Source organism: Ambystoma mexicanum, chromosome 1q, assembly GCF_040938575.1.
Source record: "Ambystoma mexicanum isolate Mex_15411 chromosome 1q, UKY_AmexF1_1, whole genome shotgun sequence".
Classification (NCBI taxonomy): domain Eukaryota; kingdom Metazoa; phylum Chordata; class Amphibia; order Caudata; family Ambystomatidae; genus Ambystoma; species Ambystoma mexicanum.
The window spans coordinates 163,756,811-163,775,587 of record NC_090922.1 but is presented as its reverse complement, the minus strand read 5'-3'; the positions used below and the strand labels follow the sequence as shown (position 1 = coordinate 163,775,587).

The 18,777-nt window shown below is 44.2% G+C and overlaps 1 protein-coding gene across 3 annotated transcripts in view; it reads right to left on the bottom strand.

Annotated features, from left to right (window-relative positions):
- The window catches only part of COX4I1 (cytochrome c oxidase subunit 4I1), a 184,484-nt gene that overhangs the window by 126,046 nt on the left and 39,661 nt on the right, over window positions 1-18,777 (bottom strand). For all 3 annotated transcript variants that reach the window (XM_069636456.1, XM_069636449.1, XM_069636465.1), the window contains one exon: window positions 6,641-6,751. The gene's annotated coding sequence lies outside the window, so the exon portion shown is untranslated. The remainder of the gene's footprint in view (window positions 1-6,640; window positions 6,752-18,777) is intronic.

Genomic DNA, 18,777 nt, shown 5'->3' with positions numbered 1-18,777 from the left:
ACCATTCTCAGAGAATGCAGTATGTTCCAGCTTCAATACACCCAACCCCTTCTCCAATGCCACATCCTTCTTCCCTCTCCAGATAGAGCCAAGGTGTTTTGTTGTCAGTCAGTAAACCTAATATACTTGAAAAGACTAAAATACCAGAGAATACAAAGTAGGTTACATATGGTTTTAAAACAAGTACTGTGAAGATGATCAGGAGTCCCAGGATCACTCTCGAGAACCAGAGTGAGCTGTCTAGCTTCTCCATGGTATGTGATTGGCCCAAACCAACAAAATCAAGAAATGGAGTTTAAAGGCCCATCCTCCTGCGAGGAACTGCAGGAGGCGTGCACCAGGTGAGGGCCGAAAGGAAATCCATGAGCATCGGAGAAGGAGAACCCGAACGTGGTCCAGGAACAAAGGACTATTCAGGTTACTGCCGAGTAGAACCTCTGGGAGCTCCAAGTGCCGGCAAAGTGCCTGAGAGATGGGACGCAGAGACAGAAAGTCAGACGTCTGCAGAGCTGCTGCAGACTAACCGGTTACTCTAACGCTACCAGAGCCTCAAGAAGGGACGCAACTGCTCGGAAAACCCTGGTACCTGCATGGAAGAGAAACAAGCACACAGGATACCCGAGAGGTGCTAGAGGTCCGAGGAAGCAAGGGGGTGAAAGCAGAAGCTGGAATGAGAGGTCTGGGACCCTGAGAATAACCAAGATGGAGAGAGGAATCGTATGTTTGGCAAGTGATCAGATAATGAATTGAGAGTCTGGGACCCGCACACATACAAGAAGCCCAGGATAAGAGGGCATGGGACCCTGACTGTACAAGTAAACAAGGAAGAGTTGTCCCGCTTGGCAGGGGAATAAACAAAGCAAATACAATGCTAAATTGTGAGTCTGGGACCATCAGCCACATGAGACAAACATCTAAAGTAATGAAGAGGGTCTGGGACCCTGTGAGAAAATCCATGAGAGGACAGTTGCTTGGCAGAAGAATAAACTAAGCCGTTCAGAATATTGCATGTATGATACCCGCACCCACATGAAATGTTGAAAATAAGAGTGTCAAGAACCCTGGAAGTGAAGAGGACTAGGTCGAAGGAATCCTATGCTTGGTAGGGAAGTGTGCCAAGTTGGTGGTGGAGTGAGACCCGAGAGCCAGTAGTACGTTGGGAGGAGAACATCTTAGGAACCCAGTGGAGTGAAGGGTCCAGTAAGAATGTCTATGGAAGAGTGACACTGGGCAAAAGAAGGCACCAACTCCAACTTCCTAGAATAGTAAGTGTTATAGGTCAGGAAAAGCCTAGAAAAACCTAGAGGCAGTTAGGCAGCCACTCTTAGGGAAACATCAATATAGTAAGACAGACAGATAGGTGTCCCCGCTGGTGAGAATACCAACAGCCCATTAAGGACACCTTGGCTAGAAAGGGGGAAAAACCAGCGGGAACTAGTAGGAGAGGGATGGGGTACCAAACTCGCCAAAAGCCTTATAGGTCTTGAAGACCTTTTTATCCCCCTACAGTCATTCTGTCTCAGCCGACTTTAGCTAATCTACAGATTTGATACCAGATGGAAAGCCTATCACATATTTGGATCTTTCACAGATCACCAACACTTTGTGTGACCTCTGGCAGTCCCTCAGAGCAACTGCTGCCTAGCTAATAGCAAATGAACTTATTTTAGAGGGTACTGGCCTCCTCCATGTAGCCACTACCTTATAAAAAGGTACTGGCTACATGGGGGAAAGCATATCTAATTTCTCCCAATCTTTACCGCTTTCTGATGTTTTCTGCCTTCTTTTATAATGCTGCACCAGCGTATGGTTTCCTAAGCCAGCCTAAAATAGTGGTTCAAATGTGTGGCTTGTTTTAAGTCACACAGTTGTTTCTAATTTTTGCTTCATTAGAAACTTGGACTTATTACAACTTCCACTCTGGCAAGGGTCGGCTGTTAGTGTATCAACTGTTTAATGGTGGGCTCTGAGAAGTTAATCAGGGGCTACACACTTTTAGATATGTTAATGCAGGGACATGTGCCTACAGTGTTCTCCAGTGGCCAGCAAACACACTTAATGGGATTTGCCGTTTATGCTGACCGCAAGCATGAGGATCCGCGAGCAGAACGTATAGTGTTTGACTAGGTTTCTCACAGAACACTTTTTTGGTGCTTGGTGTTCTTTGAACTGCCAAGGTTCACCTTTCTAAGTGTTCAATTCTGTTCAAGCAAAATACAGTTTAACCTCATAGCTGTGTTTTCAATCTTGTGCTCGTTTTCCAATTTAGGAAGCATGTACTATTGGAATGTTCTCTTTTATAAACGATTTATGAAGAGAATCTAAGTAACTTGACAAATATCTTGTGTAGGTTTATGAGGTAAAATAGGAATTGCCGTTAAAACGGCAGGTTTCTGAAATACATTTTTGGGCACATTTGCAGAACCCTTTTGTTGCAGTTTAGAGTTATCGGCGTGGAGGCAAAGGACATTCTGGAAAATGTAGTCCTGATTCATCTTCACAGCTCGAGATGCTTTCTAAATTGGGAAAACTACTACGCCCCTGAGGGGAGGGACGAGCCTAGGGAATCCCCCTGCATCTGCCCTCTGGAATGCTCATCTGGTAGCAGCTAGATCAGACCAGTTCCCTATGGTTTTGGCTGCCCCTCATACAAAAGGATGGTAAGTTTCTCCAACTTGCCAAGATGTAGACATGAACTAACCTTTACTTTTTTGATAAATTGAGAAATTTGATTTGGCATTCTCTTCAAGTTCGAAAATGTATTTCTGCAATTGCTAAAATGAGTAATGCACTTGTACTACTAGAGCTTCACAAACACTCGGAATTAGGAAGTGCTGTAGTTTCCATGGCATCTACACCCTATAACACAAGGAATGTTGCTTTTGAAGTAGTTGGTGGTGTTTGCAATGTCTGGTCTAATTTGTATTTTTAACTTATAACAAGAAATATATAGTTCAGTTATAAAAAGTTATACAGCGATGCAATGCACGTGTCTTCAAGGTAACAATTCATAGTTGGAAGGAAAATGTAAAAAGTGCCAAAGCAATAAATGCTCCACAGGACGTTATTCACATGGATCACAGTTCATACTATTCATGAAAGCTCATTGCTGTGATCTGTGTACAGCCAGCAGCTCTGGAGTAAGTCTCTTTGCAGAGTGAATGAACCGTACAGTTTTCCAAGATGGATCACATGAGCAAAACAGATAGTGAATAGTAACAACTGTTATTGCAGTGCCTTTAAAAAGCAATAACTGATAACAAGCCATAGTTCATCATACAAATTCCTAGATTACTTCTGGATAATACACAACCACCCACACAGGAAACTCATGCTAGATTTAAAACTATTCTTAAAAACAATTCTTATGTCAAGAAAAAAAACCCATTTACCCTCTAACATGCTCCTTGAACACCTTGGCTCTAATTAGGATGGCAGTAATGCTATTTGAAAGGAATATACAGCCTATTAAGAGATCGGGGGAATTGTTGCATGCAGTTATTACCAGAGATGGGCACAAAACCTGCAGTCACAACTAGCCAATTGCTAGTAATTATTTACCTGTAGCAACTAACCAATGGTGTGCTGCCTGCGTGTTGAGGGCAAGTCACTTTTTATTGCTGGCTAGTAGCCTCCAACTTGAAAATTGTTACACTGAACTAAAGTATTATAGGGTCAAATGCATTATTGTTTATCAAAAGCAAGGGCTTCCATTCAATACAGAAAAACGTTGTTTTATCTGGACATTGAGATGGGGTGAAAAAGGGGGCATCTCTGATGTCTCTCCTTTCAACACTTTTGACATGTATGGAATTAGAAGGGTCAATAATCCCACTGTGCATTTCTTTTTAAAAGTAGTTCAGAAGAGGTTTCATCCACTAGTGTAGCCAATTCATTGCCTTTTTTAAATGTAGAAGGATTTTAAAAAACAGAAAATACATGCAAAATACTGTGAGGATACATGAATGAGAAGAGAACACAGTGGCCTCGTAATTTGGTTTTAAACTTTTAAAAACTGATAAAACGGTTGGAAAATTCCTCACTATCCCCAATCTAGGAGGAGTTTTCCCTACCTTAACCAAAACTAAATCGGCCTGTCCTTTGTCAAAATGTCCAAAAGCAAAAATATGTCCTGTGTCCGAAATGCTATCCTGGCCTTCACACGCCAAAACTAAATCTAAGGTGCAAAGGATATTATCAGAGATTCTCAAAGTGCACAAATGTTCATATCCAACACAAAGTATAAACCCAGCCAAAACTATCCAAGTGGACAAGGTTTATAGTTCCAGGGAATAGCTCCCTCCCCCAGCTCCAACAATTTAAGAATCCAAACAAAGAATAACCAAGTTCCTTGTAACACAAGAGGATAACTTCTTCCTCTTGGTGGGTTCACCGTTCATGAGGAAATGTCTCCCTTCCCCAGGATTCACTTCACGTTCAAGCCAGTTCAAAATTCTAAGGGCATATGTCTTCCTTGAGATTTTCTTTTTCGCTGTATTACAATTTGGGTGAGGGTCCCAGGCTTGTAGGTCACCTGGTATACTTCTGTGCCAGGGTCTTTTCAATATTTACAACAATTCACAATCTTAGGGGCATGAAACTTCCTTGAGATGCTCTTCTTACTGTAGTTTATCACACACACACTTGACTTTCCCTGGTATACTCTCCTTCCAAGACTTCTATACAGTTTTTCAACAGCCCGAGTTTGGTACTTATTCATATAATCAATCAGGTGGCTTCCCAAACACTTGGTATATTTCTTTCTGCCAGTTTTCAATACTTAATGTCTGTATGGGTTCCCTTCTAGGTCTCCCCCAAGTTAGAATTGTGGGTCCAAGACCCCCAGTAACACTGTCTAGGGATTTTTGTCATCTCACCCGACAGCGCTTCGGTGTCCCAACCCTTTCCCTGGGCTCACCGGTTCCCTTGTGCTTTCTTTGTGCTCCTGCCTCCAAAAGGAATGTTTCTCAAGCTCCCACGTCGCTCTGCCCTTGCCGGCACCTCCAGTAGATGTTCGGTTTAGGTTGGCTTTACAGCCTCTGCAGCAGGACAGGAAGCACGACTGGCTTCCTCTCGCTTCAGTCTGGTTTCTGCAGGGCCTCCCTGAGCATGCTCACCAGGCTGCACTCGCTCTGTGTAGCTGTTTCGACTTCCGTGTCACTGCCAGTACCTCGCTCTGTACGCAGTTGGAGAACTCGATACTCCTTTTCCTGGCATGGCTTTAAACCATGTCTGACCAATCGAGTTTCCCCAGCGACTAGACCGCTGAGACTAGACTGCCGATAGTGGTTCTCATTAGGAGTAATCATTGCTCCTCGCCTCTTCCTCGTCTCAGTTGTCATACTGTTTCTTCTGTGAAATTGGGGAAGCAGATGTTGGATCTTATTGGGGGTAATCACCATTCCCTGCCTCTTCCTTGTCTAATTTGTTGATGAACTAATCTGATGTTAAGGAATACTTCAAGTAGCCTTAGCAAGTGGTTGAGAGAGTGTTACAGTAAGGCATCAGGGCATGAGGAAGGGAGGAAACATCCTTCCTCCAATGTGTCGTCCCTGCCCCTAGCCCCCATACACCATTTGTTCCTCCCTCATAGCCACCCCCAGGGTCAGTATCAGGTAGCAGCTGCTGTCCCCTGGCCACATGAGCAGAGGCTACCTCAGGGAAAGGTGTGATGACAGATTCATCACAATACCTAAAATACTGCATGTAGTACAGTGAATACACCTGTATTCGTGCTGGTGTAGCTGTAGCTGTACAGGGGTGGATTCACAGAATTACACCAGCAGAAGAAAACAAATCTACCAACGTCATACTGAGGCCCATATGTCCTATACTCTAGAGTTGAACACCAAAGAGCATTGGCCCTTCAAAATAAGTATTCAGAACTGCAGCCCAATGGGGTGCATCCACGGCTCTGGGTGAAGGATAGGGGAGCATTATGAGGCTTAAGAATTACTTTGCATTTTCTTCTCAACCTCCTTTCATGGTATATATAACGGCTTAACTCTTTCTTCTGATAAGGAAAGGGAATTCCACTTTCACGCTCCTGTGCCATTTCCTGTGGACACTGGCTTAAGAAGAGGGTGTGACTGATAGTCCTTGGACTTATCATTTTCACCTGCAAGTCACATTAATCATACTCCCACACAGTGAGGAAATGAGGGAGGGGGGCAGGAGAGGTGGGGGGCAATGTGCAAACAGTACAGTAACATGGATATTAGGTAAGAAATGGCTTGGGTTAAGGGTAAATATTTCAAGTTGCAAGCTTCTAGACAAGCCTAAAAGTCACCTTTTTTCATATGACTAAGTTTCCTGCAAAGCTGGGGGTACCGTGGATGGCATCACAGGGCACCATCCCTGGGACCCTGCAAAAGGGCAGAAGACTGAAATCAGCCGGGCTAAGTGTCTCACTTGCCAAGAGTACATTGCTATTGGGAAGGCATATTAGGGAAATCTAACTGAAGGGTGACAGTTGGGGCGGCCAAGGGATGAATGGGTTGATCCTCAATGTACCACTTCTAAGTCGCATCAGGCACTTTGTGTACTCCCCTAACCTACAAAGTTACCAGCCCCTCCTCGCCCCACCCCACTTCCTGATCCCCACAAGGGTTAACCCATCACAAAGAGTGAAAGTAAATACCTGCTTAATCTGCAATGATGAATCTTCTACTTCTTTGAGCCGATCAGAGATTGAGTGTAATCTGGCACACGCTAGCATTTTCAGGAGGTTTCCATTTTCATAAAATGTGTTCTACGGAGAAAAAAAAACATCAAAAATATGTCTAAAAATGTAAGTAAGAGTAAACCCAATATCAGGGGGAAGTGCAATTGGCTACACCAATATGACTGCACCAACAGTTTGTGTTTCGTTTGTATAATGCTTATTTTTTATAATAAACCGTTGGTAAACAGGAGTCAAAAGACAGATTTTAAAAAAAAGAGTGTGCTCACTAAATATAAAATGGCAAAAGCAAAACAAGAAATGGAGTGTAAAAAACACTGGAAATTAAATAATTGCAAATAGCCACCCACTGCAACATGGCACAAGGTAATTCAGCCATACACAGGTGTCTGTGATAATAAGCTTTCAATGAAGGTGGTTGGTAAAATTAATCCCCCAGGGGGTTGATGCAATCCTTTAGAAAATGGCTTTAACTATTAGGCCATTCCTAGTCAAATCATCTGCAAGTAACACCTGTAGTCTACATCCAGGGGTCCTTGTGAGGTTAGGGAGGTGAGCCTGCTATGCAATACCATCTCTAGGGCTAGAGGCCAGTGCGACCTGTGGAACGCCAGAAGGAGTCGGACAAGGGGTGGCATTTCAAACAAGGTTTTATTAAAATATCAAGAAAAAGGACCCATCTTCCCTATACCTAGAAGGTTTGGTCTACCTAACTGAATTCTAACTTAGGTGCCCGTCGTAGGGTGGTTGTCAGACTAAAGAATCAGTCCTCTATCCAAAATATCCTTTGCTGTCCCTACTACTAATCAAGGTATTCAGCAAACAAATGAATCCAGGAAAGGTACTCCCTTCTCCTGGTCCAACTGGTTCAGCCTTAAAGGGCGTTCTGATAGCCTCTTACAACAGTCCCGCTATGCCTTGTACTACCTCCCAGGGACTTCTTTGGGCTTGGTTAAGTAACAATTATTCTTACTCGGCCTTATATATATTCCTGGACTGGTCTTCTCTTCTTTTTGTCTGTAACAAGGGAGATCACTCCCATAGTGTTCTTGGTCTTTCGCACCACTTCCATAAACCTATTGGCGAGGGAAGACTACTCCTGCAGCAATCTTTATCCTTGATATCGCTTGCAATTACTGTGACAAGGGAGATTAGTCCTGAGGCACTCTTCACTCTTAACCAAACCGCTACTGGGTCTCTCGTTGCTCCAGTTACCTTCTTTCTGGTGAGGGCACATCACCGGTTCTTCCCAAGGTGTTGGCCTTCCTCGCTCTTGTCGAACGATCTTTGCGTCTCCTACTCTGGCTCCGTATTGGCTGCACAGGCTTCTGAGCCTGTCGGTATCCACATAGTTGAAGGACACCATGGTGCACCTTTCAGAGGTCACGTCGTCAGCCTCTGTCCAGCTTTTGTGTAGGTTGGGTTCCACCCGACTAGGAAGTGCTTCAACAACTCTAAGGTGTCATCACAACTAAGGACTAGCTTCCTCTGCTCACTTCCTCATTCCCACATTTGAATCTCTTGGGGCTCACAGGCTTTGTGCCGGACTCACTTCATTGAGTCCCTTCTTAGTGTTTATGTCCTGTAGCTTGGTCCTCCCCAACGGAGTGTTACTGTACTTGTCAATAGAGTATTCTACATGTCTCCTTGGGGCCACCACTAATCAGTATTGTCTACACTTGGAAAATAAATAGTTTATATCATTCCTTAAAGCTTCAGCTTCTCAGTACTTTCGGGAGATGACTTACTCTCACTCTGTAGCTACTTTTCCCCCCTCCTGGTATGAAGTCTTAAGTGAGGAAAGGAGGGAATAATGCAGTAACAAGCCTTTGTGCTTTCAGGTTGTTTCTCGAAGGAACTGAAGGATTTCATTCTCTCAAAAGCAAGGGGGTTGAATCCTTATCCCCATGATGTAAGTCTGAGGTCCCACTTTCCACCACCCCTAGGGGGAATTGTTGCTTAGTGGGCTCACCTCTCTAGCCTCAGAGAAGGGCTTCGCTCTGGGGAGATGTGACAAGATCCTGTGATTTATAACAGAACTCACTGGGAGAGACTGCCCCCGTGGGGATGAGAATTCCCGAAGCGATTTGGAACCTCTGCCCAAATATCCTAACAACCAAAGTTAGTGAACCCTGCTGGAAGAAAACAGGACGAATCACTATACATTTGCTACTGTGATACTTCACCTGAGAAAAAGTACCTGTCTGGTACTGCAACGAAGAAAACCAACGGAACGTTAGTGAACACCAGTCCAACACAAAAGACAGACTAACATTACATGGGGGAAGCCCCAGCACAGGGTCATAAGTAATGGAGGCGGAGACGCCAGTGAGAGAGAACCCCAGGAAGTTCAATTCTGCTGTGGCAGCAAAGCGAGAGGAGAGAAGAAAAGCGTGCGGATCGCTACGCGGGAAAGAAGCCCAAGCGCAATGGTGCCAGAGTCGCACCAGGAAGCAGGTAAGCTCTGGAGAGCAGACCGAATGAGTGAAGCTCTCTGGGAAGAGACCCATACCTGGTGAGAAAAATACTGGCAACCACTTTCCCCAACCACTAAGTGACACTGCTGATGTGTCAGAGCGAGAAAGACAGTTGAAGTTGCCATCTTGACCCAAAGAGAAGACTCCAAGAGGCCCGGTGATGCAGTCCCAACACCACTGTAAGGAAGGCATGTTATCAAACAGTAATACAGACAAGTGATCACAGTTGAAGGGTGTTTATTGAACTTGGGTTTGAAAAACACATCTAATCCTAAATCTAAAGATGGGAGCAAGCTATGACCATCAAATAATAATGCAGTCCTAGTGGTGTCCTAGGGCCTATACTAATAAACATATAGCCAATCTTTACTTCTAAATACAAATGGTGTGGGAAACAATTTTATGCAAAAGAAAAGTGCTCAAGAAAAGCTATGTCAGGATATTCAAGGCGTTCGCCTCCTTTCCCCACATTTTCAGCACAGGACAAAGCAACACTCGAGTTTAGCACAGTCTCAAGCTCGAGGATGCAGTTCAAATCTCAGTATCAGGGCCTTCTATGTCAAAGTCTCTTTGCCATTCAAAGTCACTTACTTCAGAGGGCCTGATACAACATTTCCTTTCTCCTCAGGATTTTCATGTTTAACTTCTTGGGTGATTTTCGATTCACCTCAGGACTCAGACCCACTACACAAAACTAAATAAATTGTTGTACTGCGCCACATGCCTGCAGCACTCGGGTTGCACATAAAAACAAGACAAAATGCACAAACACGCAAGAGTCAGACTAGAAGAGAACGGAGGAGAGCAGGTAGCCCATTAATCAGGGCAGAGATTAAAAAGGTGAGTCTTGATGGCCTCTTTGAAGGGCAGGTAGTCCTCAATTCAGCGTATAGAAATGGCAAGAGAGTTGCAGGGAAGAGGGGCCTGGATGTCAAAGCTTGTGCCGCCAAAACGAGCCAGTTTAAATCTTTCAATTGATCTCCCTCTGTCGGGCTCGGACCAAGTTTATATACTTTTCCAAAATGTCAAAGACTTTAGACTGCAGGATTTAACCTGACCTGTTGCAGGACCACTGCTATTCACCTTTATTCATTTGATCTCCCTCTGTCAGGCTTGACAAAATCCATCTACTTTTATCACTTCTCAGCTGGGTACCTTACAGAGACCTTCGATTGTACTGCAAGGAACTCCTGATGGCAACAGTAAAGACAGACACAAGTGGTCACAGTTCAAGGGTGTTTATACTTTATAGGTAGGTTGGAAAAAACTAAATCTAAGATGGAGCAAGCAGCAACCATCAAATAAGGCAGTCCTAGTGGTGTCTTGTCAAATAAAAGGGCCTATACTTTATAAAAAAAGAAATCGATTGCCAATCCTTACAACTAAATGTCGGATAAGGTTCACAAGAAAGAAGTGTTCACAAATGATAAGGCAGGATGTGGTAGTCGGGGGTCTCCCTTCCCCATGTTTTGAGCACAGGACAAGGCAGGACTCCAGAGCACAGCACACGCTGGAGCTGTCCCAGCACAAGTCGACAGTTCCATTCTCAGGTACCAGGACCTCCGGTGGTTAAGTCTCTTTTCTACAAAAAGTCTCTTGCCTCCCGGACCCGATGTACTCAATAACAGTTTCTTTCCATATGCATGTTGGGTAATGACCTTTCACCCTTGGATCCCCCCCCTCTTCCGGGCTCAGATCCACAAACAGTTCTTAGCGATATCAGGACCTTCGTTGTTGATCTCTTGCTTTCAAGGGCCTGGTATGTTCAAAATCATAAAAAACAAGTTTCTTTCTGATTGTGATGACTTCACCCCTGGGCCCCTCTTCCAGACCTAGAACCCTCGCTAAAATCAAGCTCCCTCCATCAGGATCTCTGGCTTATATTCAAATGATTTCTCGGTTGCATTCACTTGTCTGTGGGGTTATGGCTTCTCGCCCCTGGATCCCCCTCTTCCCGGCTCAGACCCTTCTCAAATGTTTGCTTCCCTCCGTTGGGTTCACTATGGCTTTTGCCAAATCAATGTCACTTATGGCACTCACAAATCTTAATGTCTTTTTAAACATTTCACTGTGGACATCCCTCTGTCGGGTTCACTTTCGTCACACTGTTCATTGGGTCTTTAGACTTCGCTCCTTTCCATCGACATCCCTTCGTCGGGTTCACTCATGCCAACTTCTCAGTTTCTTCTACTTTATGCAGGATTCACTTCCCTTGGGTTTTCAAAGGTTTGTCAGTTTAACGACTGTACAGGTGATTTTGCTAGACTCCTGTATGACCACTTTGGCCTTTTCCTTGCGGCTCTCCAAGGGCCTTCTGGTATCGGTAGTTTCAATATATGTCGGATCAACCAGTCTCTCGAATGAGCACCCACGTAGTGCCGGACCCCTCTGCAGCTGGTTTTGCACAGTTCTTTGAACTTCCCTTTCGTTCAACACAGCTAGGTTTTTTTATTGGTTCTCCTCTCGACAGCTGTGATGAACCGCTTGGCTTTTCTCGCCTCTAGACTCAAGGACGGTACCAAGAGTCTCTCCCTGGCTTGATCATCAGCGGAGGAGGGTTCCATGTACCACTGAAATCTGCTGCAAAACACACTGGCTATTGTTTGCGGTCTTACGATTCTTTCCATGGAGGTTTTGCGGATCTGGGTGGGAAAGGGCAATGTCGCTTCTCGTCACCCCTTCGGTTTTCGCTGTTTTCTCTTCCTCTTGAACTGCCATTCTTGGATAGCTGTCTCGGCATGTGGCCTGCCTTACTCGCAGTGTGCTCTCATGCTCAAACTATTATCCCTGTGAGGAAGAGAAAGGGCTGTCAGGTGTGTGTTTCTGATTAATTGCCGGACTCTGCCTGACCCTTGTGTCAGCTAGGCTTAGTCCATTGTTTTCCACAGTGTGAGAAAGTGTTCATGTCGGAGAAGCGGGGCAGGAGCTGGCGAGGAAAGGGTTTGTGAAATGAGTCGCAGAGATTGTGGAAACTATAGTTTGTCACAGACTGGGATTTTGGAAAATGATCAGAGGGACGGGGTGGAGAATGACTGGGAATACTCGGGTAGGTAGTCAGACGATGAAACTCTTGGAGATGTAGCTACCCACGGTAACATTGTACAGGTGCCTAATTGATTTCATAGACAAGGAGGGGTTGTTGGATTTTGATAAGATAGAAGGACTGTGGGGAAAAGGGTTTAATTTGGAGTAGCCTATAAAGGCCTCAAGGACTTTCTCTTCCCTGGTGTAATACTGTGTCTTTCCTTTGTTATTTCTGAGAGCATAACCCCGGGATTCCCTACCCAGGTGATCCTTCCTCACTCGTCCTCCCCCAGGGTTCAGATCTGAGAGCGCCAGCCACTTCCATGGACAACGGAATAAGGGATTCTCGAGGTCTCCTTGGGAGAATACCCTCAGGTTTCCCACAGCACCCAAATGGTACCGGACCACTGTCAAAGGTATTGTAGCTTGCTTAGTTCAATCACTCTGCAGTTGAACTTCATTTGCGTCTCTTATCACACGAGTTTTAAAAATGTTCGTTCCAGCACTCACCATACAATGATGCTGCTTGCAACCTTGGCTTCAACACGTACCGGTCTTATATCGGTCGCCCCAACTCACCGGCTGTGTTGATATCACCGACGTTGCTTTGTTCTAGGAGCCAAGGACAGTACCGCTGCAGCTGGCACCTCTTCCCGCCTTGGTTACTGACACAGGAGGGCCTCAGGTACCTGACAATGCAGGATTCTTCAGCCTTGTTTCCTTGTCTTACGCTTTCGAGGTTTCGTGGAATAATGGGTCCTTGTAGAAGAGGTCAAGGGAACTTTGCTCCTTGCGACCCCCTTCTGCTTAGCCATTTCTCCTCTCGTTAAACTGCCATCTTGGAACTGCAGTTTCCTCATGTGCTTTGCCTCACTCAGTGTGCTTTCATGCTCCGCCTTTTATTAGTGTGGAGAAGTGTAATGGAAGTCAGGTGTGAGTGATTGTCGATAATTGCAAGACCTCGCCGGACCATAGTACTGGGACATGTCAGGTACACGGCTCGGGTGTGAAGTCGGGTAGGATGGGCTAAAGGTGTTACAGGAAGGGGTTACTGCGTCTCACCATCCAGTGTCGGCTCCCTCTCCCCGAAAACTTCTCACCCAGGTGATCCTTCCACACTGGTCCGCCCCCAGGAACTGGATCCAAAAAAAAGATGGCTGTGTCCTGGCCACCTGGATGACAGATTCAAGGAGACTAGTGGGTGAGACAGCTTCTGATTTCTCACACCACAAAGGTGACAAAGAGGGAGACCCAGTGAAGGCAACAGGTATAACAAATATAAACTAATTAGACCCATGCAAACTTTATTTCCTTCTTATCAAGTATTGCAAATATCTCAAACTTAGTTCAGTCTTAATTCAGAACAGTTTAAGCCAAAACCTTGTTGGAATAAACAGTCTCTAAACATTTTGAAGTTTTAATGCCAGATCAATACACAAACAAAAGATGTTTCGACCACTAAAGGGGTCTTCAACAGGACCTTCCCTGTAAAAGTCAAGGAATGTTGTCCACGATCAAGCACTCTGCCCCAGATCTGTGTTCAACTGTTGATTGTGCAAGTCTAACTTTGCTACACCGGTAGTTTCCAGTAGGAGTGAATAAGTAGTCTTCCACCCCACTATCGGCTTCTCTATATAATGAGTTATCTGGTATAACAAACACTATACTCATACTAGTCTCATTATGAGGCAAAGTAGCAACAAGCATGAGTCATTACAGGGTCCATCATGCCCATCCCAGTGAGACGCCAAGTAGCCATAAGAGTGAGAATCATCACTGGTTCAATCATACTCATGATTGAGACACAGTAACCAGAAGAGCGAGAGTCATTACTGGTCTATCATACTCGTCCCAATGAGAAATCGAGTAAAAAGAGCGATACCCAGGTGGATAAAGGCGTTTGCATTTTGGCACAACTACAAAAGTCCTTTAAACCAAATATTTTATAACTGGAAGGCCTTGCTAGATGCAGTCAAATCCAGAGATTGTGACCTTTTTGAAACATGCATCTATGAGCAGGGAAGAGAGCAAACCTACTCTACAAGGGTGTACAGGAATGGATGATTGGTAGAATCAATTAAAAAACATTTTCATGAATCAAGGAGAAACTTCAGATTCCACCACCTGTAGCACCCGTATCGCAGTCGGCGGAAGGAAGACAGTATTTTGTTTCTCGCAGGAGGAGGTTCTAGAAGCGATGTCACAAAAAGGAGGTAAAGATCCAGGCCCAGACAAGATTCCTATATATCTATTCAAGACTGAAGTATCTGACTGGGGCCTGATACTCTGTTTCATTAGTGCACTGATCAAATTTAACATGGCTCCTAAATATGAAATTGTACAGGTCTACCAAAATAAAGGGGAAATCCCTGCTAATTATCCTCCCATCTCCCTACTGGATGCCACCACACTGTTTTGCCAAGGTTCTACTCTAGCACCTGCGTGAATGGGCAAGTTATTGCAACGTAATCAGACACTTGCAAGCAGGTTTTATAGGTGGGAAAGGACTCCATCTCATACTGAAGAAATGATTAGCCCTGAATAAGGCAAACATGTATGCAGTGCTTGCAGTCATCAAGACTGCATTTGATGGGGTCCCGAGTGCTCACCAGTGGCAGGTGCTGAGGCAAAGACAGGCCAGCTCCTGTATCAGACAGCTGTGAAGTGGGGTTTGGCTGGGGAGTTGACAACACCCTTTGAGGTTGAGAAGGGAGTAAGGCAGGTATGTGTCTCAGCCCCAATGTTAGTTTGTGTGTTTATCAAGGTGATCATTAGTGATCTACTGGAGTCTCGTCTGGATCCTCATGCTGGGCTGGTGTGAGTTCTGGCCCTATTTTTCCGCATATGATGCAGATCTTTTGACTACCACCCCAGCTGTGCTTAAGAAAACTTTGGATAGTTTGTGCAGGAAATGCAAACACTTGGGTTAGAAATGAATACGAGTAACACTAAGGCATTGGTATTTGGGCTGCAATTTAAGAGGTACCTTGTGAACATCAGTGTTGATGGCAATAGGCTTGAACAAGTGGCTTATTACAATGATATGGGTCTGAGGTTTGCCGCCAACTGCCAGTGGGGTGCCCACATTGCAAAGGCTAATATTGTATGGAATAGCGTTTGGCGAGGTGTTTTTTCCCAAATCCATAGTGGTTGGTCCAGGTCACCCGCTCTAGAGGTTTATAAATATCTAAAGGTTTGCTACTATATGGGGCAGATATGTGGGGTCCCTAAGGTGTGGGACCTTGCAATTATTGAAAACGTGTTCCTAAAGCTATTGCTTGCGCTTCCCTCTAGAACTCCAAACAGCGTTGCATATGGAAACAGATCCAAGACCAATACATGTTTGAGATCGCCCTAAAACCACTAATGTAATGGGTTAGGATTCGGGGAACACCAAGCCTCTAGATATAGGATGGCCTTAATTCACGGCCCTCAACTGGGACGTTCTCTACCCTGGTGTGTGCACATAAAGGAATGGCTGATGGCCCTAGGTCTCAGTGACAATCCCTCTGCAATCAGTATTAATTCCAAGGCCATTGCTAAACAGGCAGCTATCATATTGAGCTGCCGTAGGATTGTGTATATATATATATATATATATATATAATGACTTTTTTAAAGGGACGTTAAGTTGCGCTAATAAAAACCTAAGAAATTCAGTAAAAACGTTAAAAGGACGTTCTGGTTACAAGTAAAATTGAAAAACCCCTGAAATTCGCCAATTATGGTAAGCTAAGCAACCGTAATCCGCGCCACCACTGTGCACTGCTAAGACTAACGCCCAGGACATCAAAGATGACATCACAAATGTCATTGATGACATCACATGTCTAGCCCCTTCTTTTTGTTCACTGCCATATATAAGCCAGGTGGTTTTATTTACTGACAGTCAGAAACTTAACAATCAAAAGGTATTTCATTAATAGATGTTGCTATTCTCACACGTTCTTACACTACTTTCCTTAGAATTTAATCGCATCTTATGATGTACATATATTGGGGAAGAAGCAGGCCTGAAACAGCAATCATTTTTGTGCATGAATACAATCATGTAGATTATACACAGTTGCTAATGATACTGCCTCTTGTTTGCTTACTTTACTCTCCATATATAAGCCCCATATGTGTATGCATTGTAGTCTATGTTGTGTGTATTAGTAGAAATATGTAGTAAGTGATGCATTATTAGCTACTTAGTACATGTTCCTCAGTACGGAAAAGTCTGATACAGAAACATTCACCGTTTTATTATATAGATTTTGAAAATTACAAATATAGCACCTCTATGGTGTATGCTGCAGCCAATATCCACATTTCTGTATGAGTAGGTTCCTGTACTAGAATGAACACTGCAATGGAATTTTCTTTAGAACACTACATTGCGTAATGAAGTATGTAGTTTATTACACATCTCCCGATAATCCTTGATACTTTTTTGCCAACATTACATTCACAAACCCTTGTATGAAAAGTAAATGCACAAGTGATGTCATCAGTAATGTCAGTCATCTTTGATGTCCTGGGTGTTAGTCTTAGCAGTGCACGGTGGTGGCGTGAGTTATGGTTGCTTAGCTTACCATAACTGCCGAATCTCAGGGGTTTTTCGATTTTACTTGCAACCAAAACGACCTTTTAACATTTTTTACTGAATTTCATAGGTTTTTAGTAGCACAACTTAACCATAACGACCCTTTAACAAAGTTTTTTCATTGAATTTCATGGGCTTTTACCAGTGCGTGCTATTTTCCTACAATTTACTAATATCATATTTACCCAATATAGCAATATTTGTGTCCCATTTACAAAGTGTCACCATAAAACTCTGCCATTTCCCACCTTCTAGAATCATTTTTAACACTTCTATACACTTTTTGCAACTATTTCAACTAGTTTTGCATCCGTGGACGCCTACGAACATCAGACATCAATACGGACCTTCCGGACAGTGCCACATGACCATACGCTGGCGTGCGGCATGGTGTCCGAGAACCCATACGCACGTCACAATAAGATCCGTGCTTGGCGGACAATTCGGAACTGTATTTTCTACTGATCTAAGAACTTTCAACTTCAAAATTTCCCTTGCACAGCTCCTACACCTAGTCCTACTCATTATCCATTAACAATCTAGTACACAGTACATACTTTTAGCAAAACTGCTCTTTATCTCAAAATGGCATCAGCTGTTGCCATCGCCCCCCCCCCCCCCCCCAAGAGCCACCACCACTGCTTTAATCAAGGAGCATGAGAAACACTGCCCCTACCTCAGAAATAACACTCAATATTTTCCCCTGTCCACCTACCCCTCCATATTAGTGTTTGGTGCCTCTTCCCTCATTTCCTCCCCACATTTTGTTCTTCGCTTTCCTGCCCAAAAAAAAACCAAATGCATCCAAAAACAACCAAAGAAATGTTCCTTTCGGAACCACCTTTCACAGTTAACCCTTTAAGTGCCATGGGTATTTCTCCCCAGTGCCAGAGCCTTTTTTGGTGATTTTGGTATGTGGCCATTCAATGGCTTGTAACTTTTTTGTTACATGAGATATCTCGGCCAAATTTGGCTCCTTTTTTTCCCACATGTAGGCGGTCGTAACGCCACCCAGGAATCCCAGGTTGCTGTAGGGGGGTGAGAGAAAATAAGGAAAATGTGCGAAAATTTTGGGTTTTTTCAAAAAATGCCAATAAAATGATGAACAAAGAAGCCTGTGGTTTTTTCCTTGTAAGAGCTAGGAACAAATGGTTTGCTGTGCTGAGTTCCCCAATGTGTTGGCTTTCAGGAACAGGTTGAGTGGAAATGGAAAAAAATTATTTTGATGGGGATATCAACCGTTTTGTGAGAGGTAGGCGATTTTTGCCATTTTTGCCAATTGGACATGCATGGACGGAATGGAAGAAAAGGGCAGGAAAGCCAAATTGGAGGACAGAAAGGCATATATTTCTGAAAAGTAGACAAAATTCCAAGTTTAGGAAGGGGTGATTTGTATAGGTCAGGCAACAACTAGGTAGGGGAAACTGCCATCGAATGGGGGAAAAGCGGGAAAATGACTGAAAAAAAAGGTATGTGTTGGACATGGTTGGCTTGGTACGGCAATGGCTTCTATGAATTTTGAGAAAAGCAATGCTCCGCTACATTCCCCCGACTCTTGCAGTTAGGAGAGCATACCATTTTTGTAGTGTTTGTACAAAACAAGCAATACCACAAGCCAAACACTGAGCCATGGTACACAGGAGTTTTACGCTCACGGCCTGACCAGACGCACTTAGCATGTGTAAATTGGGAAAACCAATGTGGTGAGGAACGGCAGCCATACATTTTTTGAAAGAGCACAGGCAGACCTTTTCAAGGGTAGGTGACTTGTGCAGGTTACAAAAGTGTATGGTGGCTAAAGCAGCGACTAAATGTAGGTCACATTTGGGAAAAGAAAGGGTTGTGAGACAAAGGGCTCCAGCAAATGGGTCAAAACGTTATGAAAACCACACAAACACAACACATGGCCTACCGTCCCGCGTTCCCACAGGTGTCCCGATGAAAACGGTACCTCACATGTGTGGGTGCACCTACCTGGCCGCCAAGGGGAAAGCCCAAAACACAAG